This window comes from Lissotriton vulgaris, unplaced genomic scaffold (assembly GCF_964263255.1).
Source record: "Lissotriton vulgaris unplaced genomic scaffold, aLisVul1.2 SCAFFOLD_1180, whole genome shotgun sequence".
Taxonomy (NCBI): Eukaryota; Metazoa; Chordata; class Amphibia; order Caudata; family Salamandridae; genus Lissotriton; species Lissotriton vulgaris.
In genome coordinates, this window is record NW_028246207.1 from 688,856 (window position 1) to 716,466 (window position 27,611).

At 53.2% G+C, this 27,611-nt stretch overlaps 21 non-coding genes and 2 pseudogenes across 21 annotated transcripts; all 23 read left to right on the top strand.

The window, feature by feature from the left end:
- The first annotated feature begins 361 nt into the window (after window positions 1-361).
- On the top strand, window positions 362-552 carry LOC147666075 (U2 spliceosomal RNA). The gene has a single exon (XR_015304904.1). It is a non-coding gene; the product is annotated as a U2 spliceosomal RNA (small nuclear RNA).
- Window positions 553-1,483: 931 nt separating this feature from the next.
- On the top strand, window positions 1,484-1,674 carry LOC147666076 (U2 spliceosomal RNA). The gene has a single exon (XR_015304905.1). It is a non-coding gene; the product is annotated as a U2 spliceosomal RNA (small nuclear RNA).
- Window positions 1,675-3,268: 1,594 nt separating this feature from the next.
- On the top strand, window positions 3,269-3,472 carry LOC147666077 (U2 spliceosomal RNA; annotated as a pseudogene).
- A 931-nt stretch (window positions 3,473-4,403) lies between these two features.
- On the top strand, window positions 4,404-4,594 carry LOC147666078 (U2 spliceosomal RNA). The gene has a single exon (XR_015304906.1). It is a non-coding gene; the product is annotated as a U2 spliceosomal RNA (small nuclear RNA).
- Window positions 4,595-5,525: 931 nt separating this feature from the next.
- On the top strand, window positions 5,526-5,716 carry LOC147666079 (U2 spliceosomal RNA). The gene has a single exon (XR_015304907.1). It is a non-coding gene; the product is annotated as a U2 spliceosomal RNA (small nuclear RNA).
- A 931-nt stretch (window positions 5,717-6,647) lies between these two features.
- On the top strand, window positions 6,648-6,838 carry LOC147666080 (U2 spliceosomal RNA). The gene has a single exon (XR_015304909.1). It is a non-coding gene; the product is annotated as a U2 spliceosomal RNA (small nuclear RNA).
- A 961-nt stretch (window positions 6,839-7,799) lies between these two features.
- On the top strand, window positions 7,800-7,990 carry LOC147666081 (U2 spliceosomal RNA). Its single transcript, XR_015304910.1, has one exon. It is a non-coding gene; the product is annotated as a U2 spliceosomal RNA (small nuclear RNA).
- Window positions 7,991-8,921: 931 nt separating this feature from the next.
- Window positions 8,922-9,112, top strand: LOC147666082 (U2 spliceosomal RNA). Its single transcript, XR_015304911.1, has one exon. It is a non-coding gene; the product is annotated as a U2 spliceosomal RNA (small nuclear RNA).
- Window positions 9,113-10,077: 965 nt separating this feature from the next.
- On the top strand, window positions 10,078-10,268 carry LOC147666083 (U2 spliceosomal RNA). Its single transcript, XR_015304912.1, has one exon. It is a non-coding gene; the product is annotated as a U2 spliceosomal RNA (small nuclear RNA).
- Window positions 10,269-11,199: 931 nt separating this feature from the next.
- On the top strand, window positions 11,200-11,390 carry LOC147666084 (U2 spliceosomal RNA). Its single transcript, XR_015304913.1, has one exon. It is a non-coding gene; the product is annotated as a U2 spliceosomal RNA (small nuclear RNA).
- Window positions 11,391-12,321: 931 nt separating this feature from the next.
- LOC147666085 (U2 spliceosomal RNA) lies at window positions 12,322-12,512 on the top strand. Its single transcript, XR_015304914.1, has one exon. It is a non-coding gene; the product is annotated as a U2 spliceosomal RNA (small nuclear RNA).
- Window positions 12,513-13,443: 931 nt separating this feature from the next.
- On the top strand, window positions 13,444-13,634 carry LOC147666086 (U2 spliceosomal RNA). Its single transcript, XR_015304915.1, has one exon. It is a non-coding gene; the product is annotated as a U2 spliceosomal RNA (small nuclear RNA).
- A 1,594-nt stretch (window positions 13,635-15,228) lies between these two features.
- On the top strand, window positions 15,229-15,432 carry LOC147666087 (U2 spliceosomal RNA; annotated as a pseudogene).
- Window positions 15,433-16,363: 931 nt separating this feature from the next.
- Window positions 16,364-16,554, top strand: LOC147666088 (U2 spliceosomal RNA). Its single transcript, XR_015304916.1, has one exon. It is a non-coding gene; the product is annotated as a U2 spliceosomal RNA (small nuclear RNA).
- Window positions 16,555-17,485: 931 nt separating this feature from the next.
- On the top strand, window positions 17,486-17,676 carry LOC147666089 (U2 spliceosomal RNA). The gene has a single exon (XR_015304917.1). It is a non-coding gene; the product is annotated as a U2 spliceosomal RNA (small nuclear RNA).
- Window positions 17,677-18,607: 931 nt separating this feature from the next.
- Window positions 18,608-18,798, top strand: LOC147666090 (U2 spliceosomal RNA). Its single transcript, XR_015304918.1, has one exon. It is a non-coding gene; the product is annotated as a U2 spliceosomal RNA (small nuclear RNA).
- Window positions 18,799-19,759: 961 nt separating this feature from the next.
- Window positions 19,760-19,950, top strand: LOC147666091 (U2 spliceosomal RNA). The gene has a single exon (XR_015304920.1). It is a non-coding gene; the product is annotated as a U2 spliceosomal RNA (small nuclear RNA).
- Window positions 19,951-20,881: 931 nt separating this feature from the next.
- LOC147666092 (U2 spliceosomal RNA) lies at window positions 20,882-21,072 on the top strand. Its single transcript, XR_015304921.1, has one exon. It is a non-coding gene; the product is annotated as a U2 spliceosomal RNA (small nuclear RNA).
- Window positions 21,073-22,037: 965 nt separating this feature from the next.
- LOC147666093 (U2 spliceosomal RNA) lies at window positions 22,038-22,228 on the top strand. Its single transcript, XR_015304922.1, has one exon. It is a non-coding gene; the product is annotated as a U2 spliceosomal RNA (small nuclear RNA).
- A 931-nt stretch (window positions 22,229-23,159) lies between these two features.
- On the top strand, window positions 23,160-23,350 carry LOC147666094 (U2 spliceosomal RNA). Its single transcript, XR_015304923.1, has one exon. It is a non-coding gene; the product is annotated as a U2 spliceosomal RNA (small nuclear RNA).
- A 931-nt stretch (window positions 23,351-24,281) lies between these two features.
- On the top strand, window positions 24,282-24,472 carry LOC147666095 (U2 spliceosomal RNA). The gene has a single exon (XR_015304924.1). It is a non-coding gene; the product is annotated as a U2 spliceosomal RNA (small nuclear RNA).
- A 931-nt stretch (window positions 24,473-25,403) lies between these two features.
- Window positions 25,404-25,594, top strand: LOC147666096 (U2 spliceosomal RNA). The gene has a single exon (XR_015304925.1). It is a non-coding gene; the product is annotated as a U2 spliceosomal RNA (small nuclear RNA).
- Window positions 25,595-26,555: 961 nt separating this feature from the next.
- Window positions 26,556-26,746, top strand: LOC147666097 (U2 spliceosomal RNA). The gene has a single exon (XR_015304926.1). It is a non-coding gene; the product is annotated as a U2 spliceosomal RNA (small nuclear RNA).
- The last annotated feature ends 865 nt before the right edge of the window (window positions 26,747-27,611 follow it).

Below are 27,611 nucleotides of genomic sequence, written 5' to 3' on the forward strand. Positions count from 1 at the left end.
AGGCGAGGGTCCGGCCACTTCCGGCCAGGGAGCTGTCCAGGGCTTCCTGGCCTGATTCCCAGCATCCCCTGGCTGCCAGGCTTTCCGGCCAGCCGGCTGGAAGCAGTGCTCAGGAAGGGGCGGGGCATGCAAATACTATAAAGAGGACAACGTGGGTATGCAAAGTGACGCCGAGGAGGACTCTGGGAGCCGGGGGAAGGCCTGAGGCCGGGGCCTCCTTTCCACCGGCACATGCTGAGCTCTTGCCGGGAGTCAGAAAAAGAGGCGAAAGGGCGGCCAGCGACGGTGCGAGGGAAGACCCCGGTCCGGGTGACCAAGGTAGATTGCTTCGGGAGGCGTTAATTCTGCCACCATTCTGGTTATCGCTTCTCGGCCTTTTGGCTAAGATCAAGTGTAGTATCTGTTCTTATCAGTTTAATATCTGATACGTCCTCTATCTGGGGACCATATATTAAATTGATTTTTGGAACAGGGAGATGGAATAGGAGCTTGCTCTGTCCACTCCACGCATCAACCTGGTATTGCAGTACCTCCAGGAATGGTGCACTTCCCCACCCGGGGAAAACAATGCTGTTGAAAAATAGACGAGAAAACGAAAGTAGCGCTTCACTACCAAACCCTGTAAAGTGGCGCTATTGTGTTTGCGTGTGAATAAAAGCAAACTGGTCACTGTGTCTTGCCTTAATTATGTATGTATTTTACTTAATTGCCACTTTGCGGCCACCCGGCCGTGCGTTATTTATTTATTTTTTTAACTTTTTTTTTTCTTCCATTTTTTTCCCTTCTCCATCCAGACGCTGCACTTTGAAAAGAGACAAACGTGGGGAAAAGACTGTTTTTGCAGCAGCAGAGTTTCATTGGTTTTTGGATCCATTTCACTGGGGAACGAATGGAGGAAGGTTCTCAGCAAGTCAGTAGGATGGATGGATGGAGGGAGGGAGGGAGGGAGGCAGGCAGGCAGGCAGGCATGCAGAGAAGTGGGCACTGCCCTTGGCTTCTCTGAGCAAGAAGAAAAATACAGAGTCCTTTTCCTTCTCTGCCCGCCCCGCCCGTCCCCGAACGGCCACGAACGGCCAAGCCTTATCTATAGGCCTCAGGCTGCAGGGGAGCAGTGTCCCGGGCAGGCGAGGGTCCGGCCACTTCCGGCCAGGGAGCTGTCCAGGGCTTCCTGGCCTGATTCCCAGCATCCCCTGGCTGCCAGGCTTTCCGGCCAGCCGGCTGGAAGCAGTGCTCAGGAAGGGGCGGGGCATGCAAATACTATAAAGAGGACAACGTGGGTATGCAAAGTGACGCCGAGGAGGACTCTGGGAGCCGGGGGAAGGCCTGAGGCCGGGGCCTCCTTTCCACCGGCACATGCTGAGCTCTTGCCGGGAGTCAGAAAAAGAGGCGAAAGGGCGGCCAGCGACGGTGCGAGGGAAGACCCCGGTCCGGGTGACCAAGGTAGATTGCTTCGGGAGGCGTTAATTCTGCCACCATTCTGGTTATCGCTTCTCGGCCTTTTGGCTAAGATCAAGTGTAGTATCTGTTCTTATCAGTTTAATATCTGATACGTCCTCTATCTGGGGACCATATATTAAATTGATTTTTGGAACAGGGAGATGGAATAGGAGCTTGCTCTGTCCACTCCACGCATCAACCTGGTATTGCAGTACCTCCAGGAATGGTGCACTTCCCCACCCGGGGAAAACAATGCTGTTGAAAAATAGACGAGAAAACGAAAGTAGCGCTTCACTACCAAACCCTGTAAAGTGGCGCTATTGTGTTTGCGTGTGAATAAAAGCAAACTGGTCACTGTGTCTTGCCTTAATTATGTATGTATTTTACTTAATTGCCACTTTGCGGCCACCCGGCCGTGCGTTATTTATTTATTTTTTTAACTTTTTTTTTTCTTCCATTTTTTTCCCTTCTCCATCCAGACGCTGCACTTTGAAAAGAGACAAACGTGGGGAAAAGACTGTTTTTGCAGCAGCAGAGTTTCATTGGTTTTTGGATCCATTTCACTGGGGAACGAATGGAGGAAGGTTCTCAGCAAGTCAGTAGGATGGATGGATGGAGGGAGGGAGGGAGGGAGGGAGGGAGGGAGGCAGGGAGGCAGGCAGGCAGGCAGGCAGGCATGCCGAGAAGTGGGCACTGCCCTTGGCTTCTCTGAGCAAGAAGAAAAATACAGAGTCCTTTTCCTTCTCTGCCCGCCCCGCCCGTCCCCGAACGGCCACGAACGGCCAAGCCTTATCTATAGGCCTCAGGCTGCAGGGGAGCAGTGTCCCGGGCAGGCGAGGGTCCGGCCACTTCCGGCCAGGGAGCTGTCCAGGGCTTCCTGGCCTGATTCCCAGCATCCCCTGGCTGCCAGGCTTTCCGGCCAGCCGGCTGGAAGCAGTGCTCAGGAAGGGGCGGGGCATGCAAATACTATAAAGAGGACAACGTGGGTATGCAAAGTGACGCCGAGGAGGACTCTGGGAGCCGGGGGAAGGCCTGAGGCCGGGGCCTCCTTTCCACCGGCACATGCTGAGCTCTTGCCGGGAGTCAGAAAAAGAGGCGAAAGGGCGGCCAGCGACGGTGCGAGGGAAGACCCCGGTCCGGGTGACCAAGGTAGATTGCTTCGGGAGGCGTTAATTCTGCCACCATTCTGGTTATCGCTTCTCGGCCTTTTGGCTAAGATCAAGTGTAGTACCACTTGCCTCCCCTAGGGGAGGGCGGTCAGTTGGGATGTTTTCATTGAACTTCGTGGGTCAATGATATTCCCAACACGGTGAAATGAGATTCGGAACGGAATCTGACGGAATCGTGACGAAATATGACAGAAATGTCATAATGCATATGACAGCAATGTCATAACGTTTTTAGTAGCCTGGCATGCTGGACTGTCGGGCAGGAACCCCAGTGGGGACTGACTGGCAGGCCGGCTGAATGGTGATTTTTTACGTAGGTCAGCAGGCGAGACTGGGCTGCTGTGCCAACCGGCTTGGGCTGACACCCGGGCTGATGACCTTGGATGGAACGACAGGGCCGAACGGCATGGCTGGAAGGCTAAGTCGCCCCCCTGTCCAGGCGAACCCTCCTAGGTCCGACCGGCACAAGGCCAACCAGCTAATGGCTGTCTGCGGATTGGTTCCCCGCTTTCAGCTGGGCTGGTTGGCTGCTGGGTGGAGGTAGTAGCAGGACAGACCGGGGTTGGCTGAAAAGATAAGCCATGCCTAGTACCCCCTGGGCAAGTAGGCCAGGCGAGACGGCTCGGGTGAAGGGCGAGGCCGGCGGGTGTGGCAGACTGGCCAGACCTGCTGACTGAGGGTGTGACGGGTAGGACAAAAAAAAAAAAAAAAAATCTGTTCTTATCAGTTTAATATCTGATACGTCCTCTATCTGGGGACCATATATTAAATTGATTTTTGGAACAGGGAGATGGAATAGGAGCTTGCTCTGTCCACTCCACGCATCAACCTGGTATTGCAGTACCTCCAGGAATGGTGCACTTCCCCACCCGGGGAAAACAATGCTGTTGAAAAATAGACGAGAAAACGAAAGTAGCGCTTCACTACCAAACCCTGTAAAGTGGCGCTATTGTGTTTGCGTGTGAATAAAAGCAAACTGGTCACTGTGTCTTGCCTTAATTATGTATGTATTTTACTTAATTGCCACTTTGCGGCCACCCGGCCGTGCGTTATTTATTTATTTTTTTAACTTTTTTTTTTCTTCCATTTTTTTCCCTTCTCCATCCAGACGCTGCACTTTGAAAAGAGACAAACGTGGGGAAAAGACTGTTTTTGCAGCAGCAGAGTTTCATTGGTTTTTGGATCCATTTCACTGGGGAACGAATGGAGGAAGGTTCTCAGCAAGTCAGTAGGATGGATGGATGGAGGGAGGGAGGGAGGGAGGCAGGCAGGCAGGCAGGCATGCAGAGAAGTGGGCACTGCCCTTGGCTTCTCTGAGCAAGAAGAAAAATACAGAGTCCTTTTCCTTCTCTGCCCGCCCCGCCCGTCCCCGAACGGCCACGAACGGCCAAGCCTTATCTATAGGCCTCAGGCTGCAGGGGAGCAGTGTCCCGGGCAGGCGAGGGTCCGGCCACTTCCGGCCAGGGAGCTGTCCAGGGCTTCCTGGCCTGATTCCCAGCATCCCCTGGCTGCCAGGCTTTCCGGCCAGCCGGCTGGAAGCAGTGCTCAGGAAGGGGCGGGGCATGCAAATACTATAAAGAGGACAACGTGGGTATGCAAAGTGACGCCGAGGAGGACTCTGGGAGCCGGGGGAAGGCCTGAGGCCGGGGCCTCCTTTCCACCGGCACATGCTGAGCTCTTGCCGGGAGTCAGAAAAAGAGGCGAAAGGGCGGCCAGCGACGGTGCGAGGGAAGACCCCGGTCCGGGTGACCAAGGTAGATTGCTTCGGGAGGCGTTAATTCTGCCACCATTCTGGTTATCGCTTCTCGGCCTTTTGGCTAAGATCAAGTGTAGTATCTGTTCTTATCAGTTTAATATCTGATACGTCCTCTATCTGGGGACCATATATTAAATTGATTTTTGGAACAGGGAGATGGAATAGGAGCTTGCTCTGTCCACTCCACGCATCAACCTGGTATTGCAGTACCTCCAGGAATGGTGCACTTCCCCACCCGGGGAAAACAATGCTGTTGAAAAATAGACGAGAAAACGAAAGTAGCGCTTCACTACCAAACCCTGTAAAGTGGCGCTATTGTGTTTGCGTGTGAATAAAAGCAAACTGGTCACTGTGTCTTGCCTTAATTATGTATGTATTTTACTTAATTGCCACTTTGCGGCCACCCGGCCGTGCGTTATTTATTTATTTTTTTAACTTTTTTTTTTCTTCCATTTTTTTCCCTTCTCCATCCAGACGCTGCACTTTGAAAAGAGACAAACGTGGGGAAAAGACTGTTTTTGCAGCAGCAGAGTTTCATTGGTTTTTGGATCCATTTCACTGGGGAACGAATGGAGGAAGGTTCTCAGCAAGTCAGTAGGATGGATGGATGGAGGGAGGGAGGGAGGGAGGCAGGCAGGCAGGCAGGCATGCAGAGAAGTGGGCACTGCCCTTGGCTTCTCTGAGCAAGAAGAAAAATACAGAGTCCTTTTCCTTCTCTGCCCGCCCCGCCCGTCCCCGAACGGCCACGAACGGCCAAGCCTTATCTATAGGCCTCAGGCTGCAGGGGAGCAGTGTCCCGGGCAGGCGAGGGTCCGGCCACTTCCGGCCAGGGAGCTGTCCAGGGCTTCCTGGCCTGATTCCCAGCATCCCCTGGCTGCCAGGCTTTCCGGCCAGCCGGCTGGAAGCAGTGCTCAGGAAGGGGCGGGGCATGCAAATACTATAAAGAGGACAACGTGGGTATGCAAAGTGACGCCGAGGAGGACTCTGGGAGCCGGGGGAAGGCCTGAGGCCGGGGCCTCCTTTCCACCGGCACATGCTGAGCTCTTGCCGGGAGTCAGAAAAAGAGGCGAAAGGGCGGCCAGCGACGGTGCGAGGGAAGACCCCGGTCCGGGTGACCAAGGTAGATTGCTTCGGGAGGCGTTAATTCTGCCACCATTCTGGTTATCGCTTCTCGGCCTTTTGGCTAAGATCAAGTGTAGTATCTGTTCTTATCAGTTTAATATCTGATACGTCCTCTATCTGGGGACCATATATTAAATTGATTTTTGGAACAGGGAGATGGAATAGGAGCTTGCTCTGTCCACTCCACGCATCAACCTGGTATTGCAGTACCTCCAGGAATGGTGCACTTCCCCACCCGGGGAAAACAATGCTGTTGAAAAATAGACGAGAAAACGAAAGTAGCGCTTCACTACCAAACCCTGTAAAGTGGCGCTATTGTGTTTGCGTGTGAATAAAAGCAAACTGGTCACTGTGTCTTGCCTTAATTATGTATGTATTTTACTTAATTGCCACTTTGCGGCCACCCGGCCGTGCGTTATTTATTTATTTTTTTAACTTTTTTTTTTCTTCCATTTTTTTCCCTTCTCCATCCAGACGCTGCACTTTGAAAAGAGACAAACGTGGGGAAAAGACTGTTTTTGCAGCAGCAGAGTTTCATTGGTTTTTGGATCCATTTCACTGGGGAACGAATGGAGGAAGGTTCTCAGCAAGTCAGTAGGATGGATGGATGGAGGGAGGGAGGGAGGGAGGCAGGCAGGCAGGCAGGCATGCAGAGAAGTGGGCACTGCCCTTGGCTTCTCTGAGCAAGAAGAAAAATACAGAGTCCTTTTCCTTCTCTGCCCGCCCCGCCCGTCCCCGAACGGCCACGAACGGCCAAGCCTTATCTATAGGCCTCAGGCTGCAGGGGAGCAGTGTCCCGGGCAGGCGAGGGTCCGGCCACTTCCGGCCAGGGAGCTGTCCAGGGCTTCCTGGCCTGATTCCCAGCATCCCCTGGCTGCCAGGCTTTCCGGCCAGCCGGCTGGAAGCAGTGCTCAGGAAGGGGCGGGGCATGCAAATACTATAAAGAGGACAACGTGGGTATGCAAAGTGACGCCGAGGAGGACTCTGGGAGCCGGGGGAAGGCCTGAGGCCGGGGCCTCCTTTCCACCGGCACATGCTGAGCTCTTGCCGGGAGTCAGAAAAAGAGGCGAAAGGGCGGCCAGCGACGGTGCGAGGGAAGACCCCGGTCCGGGTGACCAAGGTAGATTGCTTCGGGAGGCGTTAATTCTGCCACCATTCTGGTTATCGCTTCTCGGCCTTTTGGCTAAGATCAAGTGTAGTATCTGTTCTTATCAGTTTAATATCTGATACGTCCTCTATCTGGGGACCATATATTAAATTGATTTTTGGAACAGGGAGATGGAATAGGAGCTTGCTCTGTCCACTCCACGCATCAACCTGGTATTGCAGTACCTCCAGGAATGGTGCACTTCCCCACCCGGGGAAAACAATGCTGTTGAAAAATAGACGAGAAAACGAAAGTAGCGCTTCACTACCAAACCCTGTAAAGTGGCGCTATTGTGTTTGCGTGTGAATAAAAGCAAACTGGTCACTGTGTCTTGCCTTAATTATGTATGTATTTTACTTAATTGCCACTTTGCGGCCACCCGGCCGTGCGTTATTTATTTATTTTTTTAACTTTTTTTTTTCTTCCATTTTTTTCCCTTCTCCATCCAGACGCTGCACTTTGAAAAGAGACAAACGTGGGGAAAAGACTGTTTTTGCAGCAGCAGAGTTTCATTGGTTTTTGGATCCATTTCACTGGGGAACGAATGGAGGAAGGTTCTCAGCAAGTCAGTAGGATGGATGGATGGAGGGAGGGAGGGAGGGAGGGAGGGAGGGAGGCAGGGAGGCAGGCAGGCAGGCAGGCAGGCATGCCGAGAAGTGGGCACTGCCCTTGGCTTCTCTGAGCAAGAAGAAAAATACAGAGTCCTTTTCCTTCTCTGCCCGCCCCGCCCGTCCCCGAACGGCCACGAACGGCCAAGCCTTATCTATAGGCCTCAGGCTGCAGGGGAGCAGTGTCCCGGGCAAGCGAGGGCGAGGGTCCGGCCACTTCCGGCCAGGGAGCTGTCCAGGGCTTCCTGGCCTGATTCCCAGCATCCCCTGGCTGCCAGGCTTTCCGGCCAGCCGGCTGGAAGCAGTGCTCAGGAAGGGGCGGGGCATGCAAATACTATAAAGAGGACAACGTGGGTATGCAAAGTGACGCCGAGGAGGACTCTGGGAGCCGGGGGAAGGCCTGAGGCCGGGGCCTCCTTTCCACCGGCACATGCTGAGCTCTTGCCGGGAGTCAGAAAAAGAGGCGAAAGGGCGGCCAGCGACGGTGCGAGGGAAGACCCCGGTCCGGGTGACCAAGGTAGATTGCTTCGGGAGGCGTTAATTCTGCCACCATTCTGGTTATCGCTTCTCGGCCTTTTGGCTAAGATCAAGTGTAGTATCTGTTCTTATCAGTTTAATATCTGATACGTCCTCTATCTGGGGACCATATATTAAATTGATTTTTGGAACAGGGAGATGGAATAGGAGCTTGCTCTGTCCACTCCACGCATCAACCTGGTATTGCAGTACCTCCAGGAATGGTGCACTTCCCCACCCGGGGAAAACAATGCTGTTGAAAAATAGACGAGAAAACGAAAGTAGCGCTTCACTACCAAACCCTGTAAAGTGGCGCTATTGTGTTTGCGTGTGAATAAAAGCAAACTGGTCACTGTGTCTTGCCTTAATTATGTATGTATTTTACTTAATTGCCACTTTGCGGCCACCCGGCCGTGCGTTATTTATTTATTTTTTTAACTTTTTTTTTTCTTCCATTTTTTTCCCTTCTCCATCCAGACGCTGCACTTTGAAAAGAGACAAACGTGGGGAAAAGACTGTTTTTGCAGCAGCAGAGTTTCATTGGTTTTTGGATCCATTTCACTGGGGAACGAATGGAGGAAGGTTCTCAGCAAGTCAGTAGGATGGATGGATGGAGGGAGGGAGGGAGGGAGGCAGGCAGGCAGGCAGGCATGCAGAGAAGTGGGCACTGCCCTTGGCTTCTCTGAGCAAGAAGAAAAATACAGAGTCCTTTTCCTTCTCTGCCCGCCCCGCCCGTCCCCGAACGGCCACGAACGGCCAAGCCTTATCTATAGGCCTCAGGCTGCAGGGGAGCAGTGTCCCGGGCAGGCGAGGGTCCGGCCACTTCCGGCCAGGGAGCTGTCCAGGGCTTCCTGGCCTGATTCCCAGCATCCCCTGGCTGCCAGGCTTTCCGGCCAGCCGGCTGGAAGCAGTGCTCAGGAAGGGGCGGGGCATGCAAATACTATAAAGAGGACAACGTGGGTATGCAAAGTGACGCCGAGGAGGACTCTGGGAGCCGGGGGAAGGCCTGAGGCCGGGGCCTCCTTTCCACCGGCACATGCTGAGCTCTTGCCGGGAGTCAGAAAAAGAGGCGAAAGGGCGGCCAGCGACGGTGCGAGGGAAGACCCCGGTCCGGGTGACCAAGGTAGATTGCTTCGGGAGGCGTTAATTCTGCCACCATTCTGGTTATCGCTTCTCGGCCTTTTGGCTAAGATCAAGTGTAGTATCTGTTCTTATCAGTTTAATATCTGATACGTCCTCTATCTGGGGACCATATATTAAATTGATTTTTGGAACAGGGAGATGGAATAGGAGCTTGCTCTGTCCACTCCACGCATCAACCTGGTATTGCAGTACCTCCAGGAATGGTGCACTTCCCCACCCGGGGAAAACAATGCTGTTGAAAAATAGACGAGAAAACGAAAGTAGCGCTTCACTACCAAACCCTGTAAAGTGGCGCTATTGTGTTTGCGTGTGAATAAAAGCAAACTGGTCACTGTGTCTTGCCTTAATTATGTATGTATTTTACTTAATTGCCACTTTGCGGCCACCCGGCCGTGCGTTATTTATTTATTTTTTTAACTTTTTTTTTTCTTCCATTTTTTTCCCTTCTCCATCCAGACGCTGCACTTTGAAAAGAGACAAACGTGGGGAAAAGACTGTTTTTGCAGCAGCAGAGTTTCATTGGTTTTTGGATCCATTTCACTGGGGAACGAATGGAGGAAGGTTCTCAGCAAGTCAGTAGGATGGATGGATGGAGGGAGGGAGGGAGGGAGGGAGGGAGGGAGGGAGGCAGGGAGGCAGGCAGGCAGGCAGGCAGGCATGCCGAGAAGTGGGCACTGCCCTTGGCTTCTCTGAGCAAGAAGAAAAATACAGAGTCCTTTTCCTTCTCTGCCCGCCCCGCCCGTCCCCGAACGGCCACGAACGGCCAAGCCTTATCTATAGGCCTCAGGCTGCAGGGGAGCAGTGTCCCGGGCAAGCGAGGGCGAGGGTCCGGCCACTTCCGGCCAGGGAGCTGTCCAGGGCTTCCTGGCCTGATTCCCAGCATCCCCTGGCTGCCAGGCTTTCCGGCCAGCCGGCTGGAAGCAGTGCTCAGGAAGGGGCGGGGCATGCAAATACTATAAAGAGGACAACGTGGGTATGCAAAGTGACGCCGAGGAGGACTCTGGGAGCCGGGGGAAGGCCTGAGGCCGGGGCCTCCTTTCCACCGGCACATGCTGAGCTCTTGCCGGGAGTCAGAAAAAGAGGCGAAAGGGCGGCCAGCGACGGTGCGAGGGAAGACCCCGGTCCGGGTGACCAAGGTAGATTGCTTCGGGAGGCGTTAATTCTGCCACCATTCTGGTTATCGCTTCTCGGCCTTTTGGCTAAGATCAAGTGTAGTATCTGTTCTTATCAGTTTAATATCTGATACGTCCTCTATCTGGGGACCATATATTAAATTGATTTTTGGAACAGGGAGATGGAATAGGAGCTTGCTCTGTCCACTCCACGCATCAACCTGGTATTGCAGTACCTCCAGGAATGGTGCACTTCCCCACCCGGGGAAAACAATGCTGTTGAAAAATAGACGAGAAAACGAAAGTAGCGCTTCACTACCAAACCCTGTAAAGTGGCGCTATTGTGTTTGCGTGTGAATAAAAGCAAACTGGTCACTGTGTCTTGCCTTAATTATGTATGTATTTTACTTAATTGCCACTTTGCGGCCACCCGGCCGTGCGTTATTTATTTATTTTTTTAACTTTTTTTTTTCTTCCATTTTTTTCCCTTCTCCATCCAGACGCTGCACTTTGAAAAGAGACAAACGTGGGGAAAAGACTGTTTTTGCAGCAGCAGAGTTTCATTGGTTTTTGGATCCATTTCACTGGGGAACGAATGGAGGAAGGTTCTCAGCAAGTCAGTAGGATGGATGGATGGAGGGAGGGAGGGAGGGAGGCAGGCAGGCAGGCAGGCATGCAGAGAAGTGGGCACTGCCCTTGGCTTCTCTGAGCAAGAAGAAAAATACAGAGTCCTTTTCCTTCTCTGCCCGCCCCGCCCGTCCCCGAACGGCCACGAACGGCCAAGCCTTATCTATAGGCCTCAGGCTGCAGGGGAGCAGTGTCCCGGGCAGGCGAGGGTCCGGCCACTTCCGGCCAGGGAGCTGTCCAGGGCTTCCTGGCCTGATTCCCAGCATCCCCTGGCTGCCAGGCTTTCCGGCCAGCCGGCTGGAAGCAGTGCTCAGGAAGGGGCGGGGCATGCAAATACTATAAAGAGGACAACGTGGGTATGCAAAGTGACGCCGAGGAGGACTCTGGGAGCCGGGGGAAGGCCTGAGGCCGGGGCCTCCTTTCCACCGGCACATGCTGAGCTCTTGCCGGGAGTCAGAAAAAGAGGCGAAAGGGCGGCCAGCGACGGTGCGAGGGAAGACCCCGGTCCGGGTGACCAAGGTAGATTGCTTCGGGAGGCGTTAATTCTGCCACCATTCTGGTTATCGCTTCTCGGCCTTTTGGCTAAGATCAAGTGTAGTATCTGTTCTTATCAGTTTAATATCTGATACGTCCTCTATCTGGGGACCATATATTAAATTGATTTTTGGAACAGGGAGATGGAATAGGAGCTTGCTCTGTCCACTCCACGCATCAACCTGGTATTGCAGTACCTCCAGGAATGGTGCACTTCCCCACCCGGGGAAAACAATGCTGTTGAAAAATAGACGAGAAAACGAAAGTAGCGCTTCACTACCAAACCCTGTAAAGTGGCGCTATTGTGTTTGCGTGTGAATAAAAGCAAACTGGTCACTGTGTCTTGCCTTAATTATGTATGTATTTTACTTAATTGCCACTTTGCGGCCACCCGGCCGTGCGTTATTTATTTATTTTTTTAACTTTTTTTTTTCTTCCATTTTTTTCCCTTCTCCATCCAGACGCTGCACTTTGAAAAGAGACAAACGTGGGGAAAAGACTGTTTTTGCAGCAGCAGAGTTTCATTGGTTTTTGGATCCATTTCACTGGGGAACGAATGGAGGAAGGTTCTCAGCAAGTCAGTAGGATGGATGGATGGAGGGAGGGAGGGAGGGAGGCAGGCAGGCAGGCAGGCATGCAGAGAAGTGGGCACTGCCCTTGGCTTCTCTGAGCAAGAAGAAAAATACAGAGTCCTTTTCCTTCTCTGCCCGCCCCGCCCGTCCCCGAACGGCCACGAACGGCCAAGCCTTATCTATAGGCCTCAGGCTGCAGGGGAGCAGTGTCCCGGGCAGGCGAGGGTCCGGCCACTTCCGGCCAGGGAGCTGTCCAGGGCTTCCTGGCCTGATTCCCAGCATCCCCTGGCTGCCAGGCTTTCCGGCCAGCCGGCTGGAAGCAGTGCTCAGGAAGGGGCGGGGCATGCAAATACTATAAAGAGGACAACGTGGGTATGCAAAGTGACGCCGAGGAGGACTCTGGGAGCCGGGGGAAGGCCTGAGGCCGGGGCCTCCTTTCCACCGGCACATGCTGAGCTCTTGCCGGGAGTCAGAAAAAGAGGCGAAAGGGCGGCCAGCGACGGTGCGAGGGAAGACCCCGGTCCGGGTGACCAAGGTAGATTGCTTCGGGAGGCGTTAATTCTGCCACCATTCTGGTTATCGCTTCTCGGCCTTTTGGCTAAGATCAAGTGTAGTATCTGTTCTTATCAGTTTAATATCTGATACGTCCTCTATCTGGGGACCATATATTAAATTGATTTTTGGAACAGGGAGATGGAATAGGAGCTTGCTCTGTCCACTCCACGCATCAACCTGGTATTGCAGTACCTCCAGGAATGGTGCACTTCCCCACCCGGGGAAAACAATGCTGTTGAAAAATAGACGAGAAAACGAAAGTAGCGCTTCACTACCAAACCCTGTAAAGTGGCGCTATTGTGTTTGCGTGTGAATAAAAGCAAACTGGTCACTGTGTCTTGCCTTAATTATGTATGTATTTTACTTAATTGCCACTTTGCGGCCACCCGGCCGTGCGTTATTTATTTATTTTTTTAACTTTTTTTTTTCTTCCATTTTTTTCCCTTCTCCATCCAGACGCTGCACTTTGAAAAGAGACAAACGTGGGGAAAAGACTGTTTTTGCAGCAGCAGAGTTTCATTGGTTTTTGGATCCATTTCACTGGGGAACGAATGGAGGAAGGTTCTCAGCAAGTCAGTAGGATGGATGGATGGAGGGAGGGAGGGAGGGAGGCAGGCAGGCAGGCAGGCATGCAGAGAAGTGGGCACTGCCCTTGGCTTCTCTGAGCAAGAAGAAAAATACAGAGTCCTTTTCCTTCTCTGCCCGCCCCGCCCGTCCCCGAACGGCCACGAACGGCCAAGCCTTATCTATAGGCCTCAGGCTGCAGGGGAGCAGTGTCCCGGGCAGGCGAGGGTCCGGCCACTTCCGGCCAGGGAGCTGTCCAGGGCTTCCTGGCCTGATTCCCAGCATCCCCTGGCTGCCAGGCTTTCCGGCCAGCCGGCTGGAAGCAGTGCTCAGGAAGGGGCGGGGCATGCAAATACTATAAAGAGGACAACGTGGGTATGCAAAGTGACGCCGAGGAGGACTCTGGGAGCCGGGGGAAGGCCTGAGGCCGGGGCCTCCTTTCCACCGGCACATGCTGAGCTCTTGCCGGGAGTCAGAAAAAGAGGCGAAAGGGCGGCCAGCGACGGTGCGAGGGAAGACCCCGGTCCGGGTGACCAAGGTAGATTGCTTCGGGAGGCGTTAATTCTGCCACCATTCTGGTTATCGCTTCTCGGCCTTTTGGCTAAGATCAAGTGTAGTATCTGTTCTTATCAGTTTAATATCTGATACGTCCTCTATCTGGGGACCATATATTAAATTGATTTTTGGAACAGGGAGATGGAATAGGAGCTTGCTCTGTCCACTCCACGCATCAACCTGGTATTGCAGTACCTCCAGGAATGGTGCACTTCCCCACCCGGGGAAAACAATGCTGTTGAAAAATAGACGAGAAAACGAAAGTAGCGCTTCACTACCAAACCCTGTAAAGTGGCGCTATTGTGTTTGCGTGTGAATAAAAGCAAACTGGTCACTGTGTCTTGCCTTAATTATGTATGTATTTTACTTAATTGCCACTTTGCGGCCACCCGGCCGTGCGTTATTTATTTATTTTTTTAACTTTTTTTTTTCTTCCATTTTTTTCCCTTCTCCATCCAGACGCTGCACTTTGAAAAGAGACAAACGTGGGGAAAAGACTGTTTTTGCAGCAGCAGAGTTTCATTGGTTTTTGGATCCATTTCACTGGGGAACGAATGGAGGAAGGTTCTCAGCAAGTCAGTAGGATGGATGGATGGAGGGAGGGAGGGAGGGAGGGAGGGAGGGAGGCAGGGAGGCAGGCAGGCAGGCAGGCAGGCATGCCGAGAAGTGGGCACTGCCCTTGGCTTCTCTGAGCAAGAAGAAAAATACAGAGTCCTTTTCCTTCTCTGCCCGCCCCGCCCGTCCCCGAACGGCCACGAACGGCCAAGCCTTATCTATAGGCCTCAGGCTGCAGGGGAGCAGTGTCCCGGGCAGGCGAGGGTCCGGCCACTTCCGGCCAGGGAGCTGTCCAGGGCTTCCTGGCCTGATTCCCAGCATCCCCTGGCTGCCAGGCTTTCCGGCCAGCCGGCTGGAAGCAGTGCTCAGGAAGGGGCGGGGCATGCAAATACTATAAAGAGGACAACGTGGGTATGCAAAGTGACGCCGAGGAGGACTCTGGGAGCCGGGGGAAGGCCTGAGGCCGGGGCCTCCTTTCCACCGGCACATGCTGAGCTCTTGCCGGGAGTCAGAAAAAGAGGCGAAAGGGCGGCCAGCGACGGTGCGAGGGAAGACCCCGGTCCGGGTGACCAAGGTAGATTGCTTCGGGAGGCGTTAATTCTGCCACCATTCTGGTTATCGCTTCTCGGCCTTTTGGCTAAGATCAAGTGTAGTACCACTTGCCTCCCCTAGGGGAGGGCGGTCAGTTGGGATGTTTTCATTGAACTTCGTGGGTCAATGATATTCCCAACACGGTGAAATGAGATTCGGAACGGAATCTGACGGAATCGTGACGAAATATGACAGAAATGTCATAATGCATATGACAGCAATGTCATAACGTTTTTAGTAGCCTGGCATGCTGGACTGTCGGGCAGGAACCCCAGTGGGGACTGACTGGCAGGCCGGCTGAATGGTGATTTTTTACGTAGGTCAGCAGGCGAGACTGGGCTGCTGTGCCAACCGGCTTGGGCTGACACCCGGGCTGATGACCTTGGATGGAACGACAGGGCCGAACGGCATGGCTGGAAGGCTAAGTCGCCCCCCTGTCCAGGCGAACCCTCCTAGGTCCGACCGGCACAAGGCCAACCAGCTAATGGCTGTCTGCGGATTGGTTCCCCGCTTTCAGCTGGGCTGGTTGGCTGCTGGGTGGAGGTAGTAGCAGGACAGACCGGGGTTGGCTGAAAAGATAAGCCATGCCTAGTACCCCCTGGGCAAGTAGGCCAGGCGAGACGGCTCGGGTGAAGGGCGAGGCCGGCGGGTGTGGCAGACTGGCCAGACCTGCTGACTGAGGGTGTGACGGGTAGGACAAAAAAAAAAAAAAAAAATCTGTTCTTATCAGTTTAATATCTGATACGTCCTCTATCTGGGGACCATATATTAAATTGATTTTTGGAACAGGGAGATGGAATAGGAGCTTGCTCTGTCCACTCCACGCATCAACCTGGTATTGCAGTACCTCCAGGAATGGTGCACTTCCCCACCCGGGGAAAACAATGCTGTTGAAAAATAGACGAGAAAACGAAAGTAGCGCTTCACTACCAAACCCTGTAAAGTGGCGCTATTGTGTTTGCGTGTGAATAAAAGCAAACTGGTCACTGTGTCTTGCCTTAATTATGTATGTATTTTACTTAATTGCCACTTTGCGGCCACCCGGCCGTGCGTTATTTATTTATTTTTTTAACTTTTTTTTTTCTTCCATTTTTTTCCCTTCTCCATCCAGACGCTGCACTTTGAAAAGAGACAAACGTGGGGAAAAGACTGTTTTTGCAGCAGCAGAGTTTCATTGGTTTTTGGATCCATTTCACTGGGGAACGAATGGAGGAAGGTTCTCAGCAAGTCAGTAGGATGGATGGATGGAGGGAGGGAGGGAGGGAGGCAGGCAGGCAGGCAGGCATGCAGAGAAGTGGGCACTGCCCTTGGCTTCTCTGAGCAAGAAGAAAAATACAGAGTCCTTTTCCTTCTCTGCCCGCCCCGCCCGTCCCCGAACGGCCACGAACGGCCAAGCCTTATCTATAGGCCTCAGGCTGCAGGGGAGCAGTGTCCCGGGCAGGCGAGGGTCCGGCCACTTCCGGCCAGGGAGCTGTCCAGGGCTTCCTGGCCTGATTCCCAGCATCCCCTGGCTGCCAGGCTTTCCGGCCAGCCGGCTGGAAGCAGTGCTCAGGAAGGGGCGGGGCATGCAAATACTATAAAGAGGACAACGTGGGTATGCAAAGTGACGCCGAGGAGGACTCTGGGAGCCGGGGGAAGGCCTGAGGCCGGGGCCTCCTTTCCACCGGCACATGCTGAGCTCTTGCCGGGAGTCAGAAAAAGAGGCGAAAGGGCGGCCAGCGACGGTGCGAGGGAAGACCCCGGTCCGGGTGACCAAGGTAGATTGCTTCGGGAGGCGTTAATTCTGCCACCATTCTGGTTATCGCTTCTCGGCCTTTTGGCTAAGATCAAGTGTAGTATCTGTTCTTATCAGTTTAATATCTGATACGTCCTCTATCTGGGGACCATATATTAAATTGATTTTTGGAACAGGGAGATGGAATAGGAGCTTGCTCTGTCCACTCCACGCATCAACCTGGTATTGCAGTACCTCCAGGAATGGTGCACTTCCCCACCCGGGGAAAACAATGCTGTTGAAAAATAGACGAGAAAACGAAAGTAGCGCTTCACTACCAAACCCTGTAAAGTGGCGCTATTGTGTTTGCGTGTGAATAAAAGCAAACTGGTCACTGTGTCTTGCCTTAATTATGTATGTATTTTACTTAATTGCCACTTTGCGGCCACCCGGCCGTGCGTTATTTATTTATTTTTTTAACTTTTTTTTTTCTTCCATTTTTTTCCCTTCTCCATCCAGACGCTGCACTTTGAAAAGAGACAAACGTGGGGAAAAGACTGTTTTTGCAGCAGCAGAGTTTCATTGGTTTTTGGATCCATTTCACTGGGGAACGAATGGAGGAAGGTTCTCAGCAAGTCAGTAGGATGGATGGATGGAGGGAGGGAGGGAGGGAGGCAGGCAGGCAGGCAGGCATGCAGAGAAGTGGGCACTGCCCTTGGCTTCTCTGAGCAAGAAGAAAAATACAGAGTCCTTTTCCTTCTCTGCCCGCCCCGCCCGTCCCCGAACGGCCACGAACGGCCAAGCCTTATCTATAGGCCTCAGGCTGCAGGGGAGCAGTGTCCCGGGCAGGCGAGGGTCCGGCCACTTCCGGCCAGGGAGCTGTCCAGGGCTTCCTGGCCTGATTCCCAGCATCCCCTGGCTGCCAGGCTTTCCGGCCAGCCGGCTGGAAGCAGTGCTCAGGAAGGGGCGGGGCATGCAAATACTATAAAGAGGACAACGTGGGTATGCAAAGTGACGCCGAGGAGGACTCTGGGAGCCGGGGGAAGGCCTGAGGCCGGGGCCTCCTTTCCACCGGCACATGCTGAGCTCTTGCCGGGAGTCAGAAAAAGAGGCGAAAGGGCGGCCAGCGACGGTGCGAGGGAAGACCCCGGTCCGGGTGACCAAGGTAGATTGCTTCGGGAGGCGTTAATTCTGCCACCATTCTGGTTATCGCTTCTCGGCCTTTTGGCTAAGATCAAGTGTAGTATCTGTTCTTATCAGTTTAATATCTGATACGTCCTCTATCTGGGGACCATATATTAAATTGATTTTTGGAACAGGGAGATGGAATAGGAGCTTGCTCTGTCCACTCCACGCATCAACCTGGTATTGCAGTACCTCCAGGAATGGTGCACTTCCCCACCCGGGGAAAACAATGCTGTTGAAAAATAGACGAGAAAACGAAAGTAGCGCTTCACTACCAAACCCTGTAAAGTGGCGCTATTGTGTTTGCGTGTGAATAAAAGCAAACTGGTCACTGTGTCTTGCCTTAATTATGTATGTATTTTACTTAATTGCCACTTTGCGGCCACCCGGCCGTGCGTTATTTATTTATTTTTTTAACTTTTTTTTTTCTTCCATTTTTTTCCCTTCTCCATCCAGACGCTGCACTTTGAAAAGAGACAAACGTGGGGAAAAGACTGTTTTTGCAGCAGCAGAGTTTCATTGGTTTTTGGATCCATTTCACTGGGGAACGAATGGAGGAAGGTTCTCAGCAAGTCAGTAGGATGGATGGATGGAGGGAGGGAGGGAGGGAGGCAGGCAGGCAGGCAGGCATGCAGAGAAGTGGGCACTGCCCTTGGCTTCTCTGAGCAAGAAGAAAAATACAGAGTCCTTTTCCTTCTCTGCCCGCCCCGCCCGTCCCCGAACGGCCACGAACGGCCAAGCCTTATCTATAGGCCTCAGGCTGCAGGGGAGCAGTGTCCCGGGCAGGCGAGGGTCCGGCCACTTCCGGCCAGGGAGCTGTCCAGGGCTTCCTGGCCTGATTCCCAGCATCCCCTGGCTGCCAGGCTTTCCGGCCAGCCGGCTGGAAGCAGTGCTCAGGAAGGGGCGGGGCATGCAAATACTATAAAGAGGACAACGTGGGTATGCAAAGTGACGCCGAGGAGGACTCTGGGAGCCGGGGGAAGGCCTGAGGCCGGGGCCTCCTTTCCACCGGCACATGCTGAGCTCTTGCCGGGAGTCAGAAAAAGAGGCGAAAGGGCGGCCAGCGACGGTGCGAGGGAAGACCCCGGTCCGGGTGACCAAGGTAGATTGCTTCGGGAGGCGTTAATTCTGCCACCATTCTGGTTATCGCTTCTCGGCCTTTTGGCTAAGATCAAGTGTAGTATCTGTTCTTATCAGTTTAATATCTGATACGTCCTCTATCTGGGGACCATATATTAAATTGATTTTTGGAACAGGGAGATGGAATAGGAGCTTGCTCTGTCCACTCCACGCATCAACCTGGTATTGCAGTACCTCCAGGAATGGTGCACTTCCCCACCCGGGGAAAACAATGCTGTTGAAAAATAGACGAGAAAACGAAAGTAGCGCTTCACTACCAAACCCTGTAAAGTGGCGCTATTGTGTTTGCGTGTGAATAAAAGCAAACTGGTCACTGTGTCTTGCCTTAATTATGTATGTATTTTACTTAATTGCCACTTTGCGGCCACCCGGCCGTGCGTTATTTATTTATTTTTTTAACTTTTTTTTTTCTTCCATTTTTTTCCCTTCTCCATCCAGACGCTGCACTTTGAAAAGAGACAAACGTGGGGAAAAGACTGTTTTTGCAGCAGCAGAGTTTCATTGGTTTTTGGATCCATTTCACTGGGGAACGAATGGAGGAAGGTTCTCAGCAAGTCAGTAGGATGGATGGATGGAGGGAGGGAGGGAGGGAGGGAGGGAGGGAGGCAGGGAGGCAGGCAGGCAGGCAGGCAGGCATGCCGAGAAGTGGGCACTGCCCTTGGCTTCTCTGAGCAAGAAGAAAAATACAGAGTCCTTTTCCTTCTCTGCCCGCCCCGCCCGTCCCCGAACGGCCACGAACGGCCAAGCCTTATCTATAGGCCTCAGGCTGCAGGGGAGCAGTGTCCCGGGCAAGCGAGGGCGAGGGTCCGGCCACTTCCGGCCAGGGAGCTGTCCAGGGCTTCCTGGCCTGATTCCCAGCATCCCCTGGCTGCCAGGCTTTCCGGCCAGCCGGCTGGAAGCAGTGCTCAGGAAGGGGCGGGGCATGCAAATACTATAAAGAGGACAACGTGGGTATGCAAAGTGACGCCGAGGAGGACTCTGGGAGCCGGGGGAAGGCCTGAGGCCGGGGCCTCCTTTCCACCGGCACATGCTGAGCTCTTGCCGGGAGTCAGAAAAAGAGGCGAAAGGGCGGCCAGCGACGGTGCGAGGGAAGACCCCGGTCCGGGTGACCAAGGTAGATTGCTTCGGGAGGCGTTAATTCTGCCACCATTCTGGTTATCGCTTCTCGGCCTTTTGGCTAAGATCAAGTGTAGTATCTGTTCTTATCAGTTTAATATCTGATACGTCCTCTATCTGGGGACCATATATTAAATTGATTTTTGGAACAGGGAGATGGAATAGGAGCTTGCTCTGTCCACTCCACGCATCAACCTGGTATTGCAGTACCTCCAGGAATGGTGCACTTCCCCACCCGGGGAAAACAATGCTGTTGAAAAATAGACGAGAAAACGAAAGTAGCGCTTCACTACCAAACCCTGTAAAGTGGCGCTATTGTGTTTGCGTGTGAATAAAAGCAAACTGGTCACTGTGTCTTGCCTTAATTATGTATGTATTTTACTTAATTGCCACTTTGCGGCCACCCGGCCGTGCGTTATTTATTTATTTTTTTAACTTTTTTTTTTCTTCCATTTTTTTCCCTTCTCCATCCAGACGCTGCACTTTGAAAAGAGACAAACGTGGGGAAAAGACTGTTTTTGCAGCAGCAGAGTTTCATTGGTTTTTGGATCCATTTCACTGGGGAACGAATGGAGGAAGGTTCTCAGCAAGTCAGTAGGATGGATGGATGGAGGGAGGGAGGGAGGGAGGCAGGCAGGCAGGCAGGCATGCAGAGAAGTGGGCACTGCCCTTGGCTTCTCTGAGCAAGAAGAAAAATACAGAGTCCTTTTCCTTCTCTGCCCGCCCCGCCCGTCCCCGAACGGCCACGAACGGCCAAGCCTTATCTATAGGCCTCAGGCTGCAGGGGAGCAGTGTCCCGGGCAGGCGAGGGTCCGGCCACTTCCGGCCAGGGAGCTGTCCAGGGCTTCCTGGCCTGATTCCCAGCATCCCCTGGCTGCCAGGCTTTCCGGCCAGCCGGCTGGAAGCAGTGCTCAGGAAGGGGCGGGGCATGCAAATACTATAAAGAGGACAACGTGGGTATGCAAAGTGACGCCGAGGAGGACTCTGGGAGCCGGGGGAAGGCCTGAGGCCGGGGCCTCCTTTCCACCGGCACATGCTGAGCTCTTGCCGGGAGTCAGAAAAAGAGGCGAAAGGGCGGCCAGCGACGGTGCGAGGGAAGACCCCGGTCCGGGTGACCAAGGTAGATTGCTTCGGGAGGCGTTAATTCTGCCACCATTCTGGTTATCGCTTCTCGGCCTTTTGGCTAAGATCAAGTGTAGTATCTGTTCTTATCAGTTTAATATCTGATACGTCCTCTATCTGGGGACCATATATTAAATTGATTTTTGGAACAGGGAGATGGAATAGGAGCTTGCTCTGTCCACTCCACGCATCAACCTGGTATTGCAGTACCTCCAGGAATGGTGCACTTCCCCACCCGGGGAAAACAATGCTGTTGAAAAATAGACGAGAAAACGAAAGTAGCGCTTCACTACCAAACCCTGTAAAGTGGCGCTATTGTGTTTGCGTGTGAATAAAAGCAAACTGGTCACTGTGTCTTGCCTTAATTATGTATGTATTTTACTTAATTGCCACTTTGCGGCCACCCGGCCGTGCGTTATTTATTTATTTTTTTAACTTTTTTTTTTCTTCCATTTTTTTCCCTTCTCCATCCAGACGCTGCACTTTGAAAAGAGACAAACGTGGGGAAAAGACTGTTTTTGCAGCAGCAGAGTTTCATTGGTTTTTGGATCCATTTCACTGGGGAACGAATGGAGGAAGGTTCTCAGCAAGTCAGTAGGATGGATGGATGGAGGGAGGGAGGGAGGGAGGGAGGGAGGGAGGGAGGCAGGGAGGCAGGCAGGCAGGCAGGCAGGCATGCCGAGAAGTGGGCACTGCCCTTGGCTTCTCTGAGCAAGAAGAAAAATACAGAGTCCTTTTCCTTCTCTGCCCGCCCCGCCCGTCCCCGAACGGCCACGAACGGCCAAGCCTTATCTATAGGCCTCAGGCTGCAGGGGAGCAGTGTCCCGGGCAAGCGAGGGCGAGGGTCCGGCCACTTCCGGCCAGGGAGCTGTCCAGGGCTTCCTGGCCTGATTCCCAGCATCCCCTGGCTGCCAGGCTTTCCGGCCAGCCGGCTGGAAGCAGTGCTCAGGAAGGGGCGGGGCATGCAAATACTATAAAGAGGACAACGTGGGTATGCAAAGTGACGCCGAGGAGGACTCTGGGAGCCGGGGGAAGGCCTGAGGCCGGGGCCTCCTTTCCACCGGCACATGCTGAGCTCTTGCCGGGAGTCAGAAAAAGAGGCGAAAGGGCGGCCAGCGACGGTGCGAGGGAAGACCCCGGTCCGGGTGACCAAGGTAGATTGCTTCGGGAGGCGTTAATTCTGCCACCATTCTGGTTATCGCTTCTCGGCCTTTTGGCTAAGATCAAGTGTAGTATCTGTTCTTATCAGTTTAATATCTGATACGTCCTCTATCTGGGGACCATATATTAAATTGATTTTTGGAACAGGGAGATGGAATAGGAGCTTGCTCTGTCCACTCCACGCATCAACCTGGTATTGCAGTACCTCCAGGAATGGTGCACTTCCCCACCCGGGGAAAACAATGCTGTTGAAAAATAGACGAGAAAACGAAAGTAGCGCTTCACTACCAAACCCTGTAAAGTGGCGCTATTGTGTTTGCGTGTGAATAAAAGCAAACTGGTCACTGTGTCTTGCCTTAATTATGTATGTATTTTACTTAATTGCCACTTTGCGGCCACCCGGCCGTGCGTTATTTATTTATTTTTTTAACTTTTTTTTTTCTTCCATTTTTTTCCCTTCTCCATCCAGACGCTGCACTTTGAAAAGAGACAAACGTGGGGAAAAGACTGTTTTTGCAGCAGCAGAGTTTCATTGGTTTTTGGATCCATTTCACTGGGGAACGAATGGAGGAAGGTTCTCAGCAAGTCAGTAGGATGGATGGATGGAGGGAGGGAGGGAGGGAGGCAGGCAGGCAGGCAGGCATGCAGAGAAGTGGGCACTGCCCTTGGCTTCTCTGAGCAAGAAGAAAAATACAGAGTCCTTTTCCTTCTCTGCCCGCCCCGCCCGTCCCCGAACGGCCACGAACGGCCAAGCCTTATCTATAGGCCTCAGGCTGCAGGGGAGCAGTGTCCCGGGCAGGCGAGGGTCCGGCCACTTCCGGCCAGGGAGCTGTCCAGGGCTTCCTGGCCTGATTCCCAGCATCCCCTGGCTGCCAGGCTTTCCGGCCAGCCGGCTGGAAGCAGTGCTCAGGAAGGGGCGGGGCATGCAAATACTATAAAGAGGACAACGTGGGTATGCAAAGTGACGCCGAGGAGGACTCTGGGAGCCGGGGGAAGGCCTGAGGCCGGGGCCTCCTTTCCACCGGCACATGCTGAGCTCTTGCCGGGAGTCAGAAAAAGAGGCGAAAGGGCGGCCAGCGACGGTGCGAGGGAAGACCCCGGTCCGGGTGACCAAGGTAGATTGCTTCGGGAGGCGTTAATTCTGCCACCATTCTGGTTATCGCTTCTCGGCCTTTTGGCTAAGATCAAGTGTAGTATCTGTTCTTATCAGTTTAATATCTGATACGTCCTCTATCTGGGGACCATATATTAAATTGATTTTTGGAACAGGGAGATGGAATAGGAGCTTGCTCTGTCCACTCCACGCATCAACCTGGTATTGCAGTACCTCCAGGAATGGTGCACTTCCCCACCCGGGGAAAACAATGCTGTTGAAAAATAGACGAGAAAACGAAAGTAGCGCTTCACTACCAAACCCTGTAAAGTGGCGCTATTGTGTTTGCGTGTGAATAAAAGCAAACTGGTCACTGTGTCTTGCCTTAATTATGTATGTATTTTACTTAATTGCCACTTTGCGGCCACCCGGCCGTGCGTTATTTATTTATTTTTTTAACTTTTTTTTTTCTTCCATTTTTTTCCCTTCTCCATCCAGACGCTGCACTTTGAAAAGAGACAAACGTGGGGAAAAGACTGTTTTTGCAGCAGCAGAGTTTCATTGGTTTTTGGATCCATTTCACTGGGGAACGAATGGAGGAAGGTTCTCAGCAAGTCAGTAGGATGGATGGATGGAGGGAGGGAGGGAGGGAGGCAGGCAGGCAGGCAGGCATGCAGAGAAGTGGGCACTGCCCTTGGCTTCTCTGAGCAAGAAGAAAAATACAGAGTCCTTTTCCTTCTCTGCCCGCCCCGCCCGTCCCCGAACGGCCACGAACGGCCAAGCCTTATCTATAGGCCTCAGGCTGCAGGGGAGCAGTGTCCCGGGCAGGCGAGGGTCCGGCCACTTCCGGCCAGGGAGCTGTCCAGGGCTTCCTGGCCTGATTCCCAGCATCCCCTGGCTGCCAGGCTTTCCGGCCAGCCGGCTGGAAGCAGTGCTCAGGAAGGGGCGGGGCATGCAAATACTATAAAGAGGACAACGTGGGTATGCAAAGTGACGCCGAGGAGGACTCTGGGAGCCGGGGGAAGGCCTGAGGCCGGGGCCTCCTTTCCACCGGCACATGCTGAGCTCTTGCCGGGAGTCAGAAAAAGAGGCGAAAGGGCGGCCAGCGACGGTGCGAGGGAAGACCCCGGTCCGGGTGACCAAGGTAGATTGCTTCGGGAGGCGTTAATTCTGCCACCATTCTGGTTATCGCTTCTCGGCCTTTTGGCTAAGATCAAGTGTAGTATCTGTTCTTATCAGTTTAATATCTGATACGTCCTCTATCTGGGGACCATATATTAAATTGATTTTTGGAACAGGGAGATGGAATAGGAGCTTGCTCTGTCCACTCCACGCATCAACCTGGTATTGCAGTACCTCCAGGAATGGTGCACTTCCCCACCCGGGGAAAACAATGCTGTTGAAAAATAGACGAGAAAACGAAAGTAGCGCTTCACTACCAAACCCTGTAAAGTGGCGCTATTGTGTTTGCGTGTGAATAAAAGCAAACTGGTCACTGTGTCTTGCCTTAATTATGTATGTATTTTACTTAATTGCCACTTTGCGGCCACCCGGCCGTGCGTTATTTATTTATTTTTTTAACTTTTTTTTTTCTTCCATTTTTTTCCCTTCTCCATCCAGACGCTGCACTTTGAAAAGAGACAAACGTGGGGAAAAGACTGTTTTTGCAGCAGCAGAGTTTCATTGGTTTTTGGATCCATTTCACTGGGGAACGAATGGAGGAAGGTTCTCAGCAAGTCAGTAGGATGGATGGATGGAGGGAGGGAGGGAGGGAGGCAGGCAGGCAGGCAGGCATGCAGAGAAGTGGGCACTGCCCTTGGCTTCTCTGAGCAAGAAGAAAAATACAGAGTCCTTTTCCTTCTCTGCCCGCCCCGCCCGTCCCCGAACGGCCACGAACGGCCAAGCCTTATCTATAGGCCTCAGGCTGCAGGGGAGCAGTGTCCCGGGCAGGCGAGGGTCCGGCCACTTCCGGCCAGGGAGCTGTCCAGGGCTTCCTGGCCTGATTCCCAGCATCCCCTGGCTGCCAGGCTTTCCGGCCAGCCGGCTGGAAGCAGTGCTCAGGAAGGGGCGGGGCATGCAAATACTATAAAGAGGACAACGTGGGTATGCAAAGTGACGCCGAGGAGGACTCTGGGAGCCGGGGGAAGGCCTGAGGCCGGGGCCTCCTTTCCACCGGCACATGCTGAGCTCTTGCCGGGAGTCAGAAAAAGAGGCGAAAGGGCGGCCAGCGACGGTGCGAGGGAAGACCCCGGTCCGGGTGACCAAGGTAGATTGCTTCGGGAGGCGTTAATTCTGCCACCATTCTGGTTATCGCTTCTCGGCCTTTTGGCTAAGATCAAGTGTAGTATCTGTTCTTATCAGTTTAATATCTGATACGTCCTCTATCTGGGGACCATATATTAAATTGATTTTTGGAACAGGGAGATGGAATAGGAGCTTGCTCTGTCCACTCCACGCATCAACCTGGTATTGCAGTACCTCCAGGAATGGTGCACTTCCCCACCCGGGGAAAACAATGCTGTTGAAAAATAGACGAGAAAACGAAAGTAGCGCTTCACTACCAAACCCTGTAAAGTGGCGCTATTGTGTTTGCGTGTGAATAAAAGCAAACTGGTCACTGTGTCTTGCCTTAATTATGTATGTATTTTACTTAATTGCCACTTTGCGGCCACCCGGCCGTGCGTTATTTATTTATTTTTTTAACTTTTTTTTTTCTTCCATTTTTTTCCCTTCTCCATCCAGACGCTGCACTTTGAAAAGAGACAAACGTGGGGAAAAGACTGTTTTTGCAGCAGCAGAGTTTCATTGGTTTTTGGATCCATTTCACTGGGGAACGAATGGAGGAAGGTTCTCAGCAAGTCAGTAGGATGGATGGATGGAGGGAGGGAGGGAGGGAGGGAGGGAGGGAGGCAGGGAGGCAGGCAGGCAGGCAGGCAGGCATGCCGAGAAGTGGGCACTGCCCTTGGCTTCTCTGAGCAAGAAGAAAAATACAGAGTCCTTTTCCTTCTCTGCCCGCCCCGCCCGTCCCCGAACGGCCACGAACGGCCAAGCCTTATCTATAGGCCTCAGGCTGCAGGGGAGCAGTGTCCCGGGCAAGCGAGGGCGAGGGTCCGGCCACTTCCGGCCAGGGAGCTGTCCAGGGCTTCCTGGCCTGATTCCCAGCATCCCCTGGCTGCCAGGCTTTCCGGCCAGCCGGCTGGAAGCAGTGCTCAGGAAGGGGCGGGGCATGCAAATACTATAAAGAGGACAACGTGGGTATGCAAAGTGACGCCGAGGAGGACTCTGGGAGCCGGGGGAAGGCCTGAGGCCGGGGCCTCCTTTCCACCGGCACATGCTGAGCTCTTGCCGGGAGTCAGAAAAAGAGGCGAAAGGGCGGCCAGCGACGGTGCGAGGGAAGACCCCGGTCCGGGTGACCAAGGTAGATTGCTTCGGGAGGCGTTAATTCTGCCACCATTCTGGTTATCGCTTCTCGGCCTTTTGGCTAAGATCAAGTGTAGTATCTGTTCTTATCAGTTTAATATCTGATACGTCCTCTATCTGGGGACCATATATTAAATTGATTTTTGGAACAGGGAGATGGAATAGGAGCTTGCTCTGTCCACTCCACGCATCAACCTGGTATTGCAGTACCTCCAGGAATGGTGCACTTCCCCACCCGGGGAAAACAATGCTGTTGAAAAATAGACGAGAAAACGAAAGTAGCGCTTCACTACCAAACCCTGTAAAGTGGCGCTATTGTGTTTGCGTGTGAATAAAAGCAAACTGGTCACTGTGTCTTGCCTTAATTATGTATGTATTTTACTTAATTGCCACTTTGCGGCCACCCGGCCGTGCGTTATTTATTTATTTTTTTAACTTTTTTTTTTCTTCCATTTTTTTCCCTTCTCCATCCAGACGCTGCACTTTGAAAAGAGACAAACGTGGGGAAAAGACTGTTTTTGCAGCAGCAGAGTTTCATTGGTTTTTGGATCCATTTCACTGGGGAACGAATGGAGGAAGGTTCTCAGCAAGTCAGTAGGATGGATGGATGGAGGGAGGGAGGGAGGGAGGCAGGCAGGCAGGCAGGCATGCAGAGAAGTGGGCACTGCCCTTGGCTTCTCTGAGCAAGAAGAAAAATACAGAGTCCTTTTCCTTCTCTGCCCGCCCCGCCCGTCCCCGAACGGCCACGAACGGCCAAGCCTTATCTATAGGCCTCAGGCTGCAGGGGAGCAGTGTCCCGGGCAGGCGAGGGTCCGGCCACTTCCGGCCAGGGAGCTGTCCAGGGCTTCCTGGCCTGATTCCCAGCATCCCCTGGCTGCCAGGCTTTCCGGCCAGCCGGCTGGAAGCAGTGCTCAGGAAGGGGCGGGGCATGCAAATACTATAAAGAGGACAACGTGGGTATGCAAAGTGACGCCGAGGAGGACTCTGGGAGCCGGGGGAAGGCCTGAGGCCGGGGCCTCCTTTCCACCGGCACATGCTGAGCTCTTGCCGGGAGTCAGAAAAAGAGGCGAAAGGGCGGCCAGCGACGGTGCGAGGGA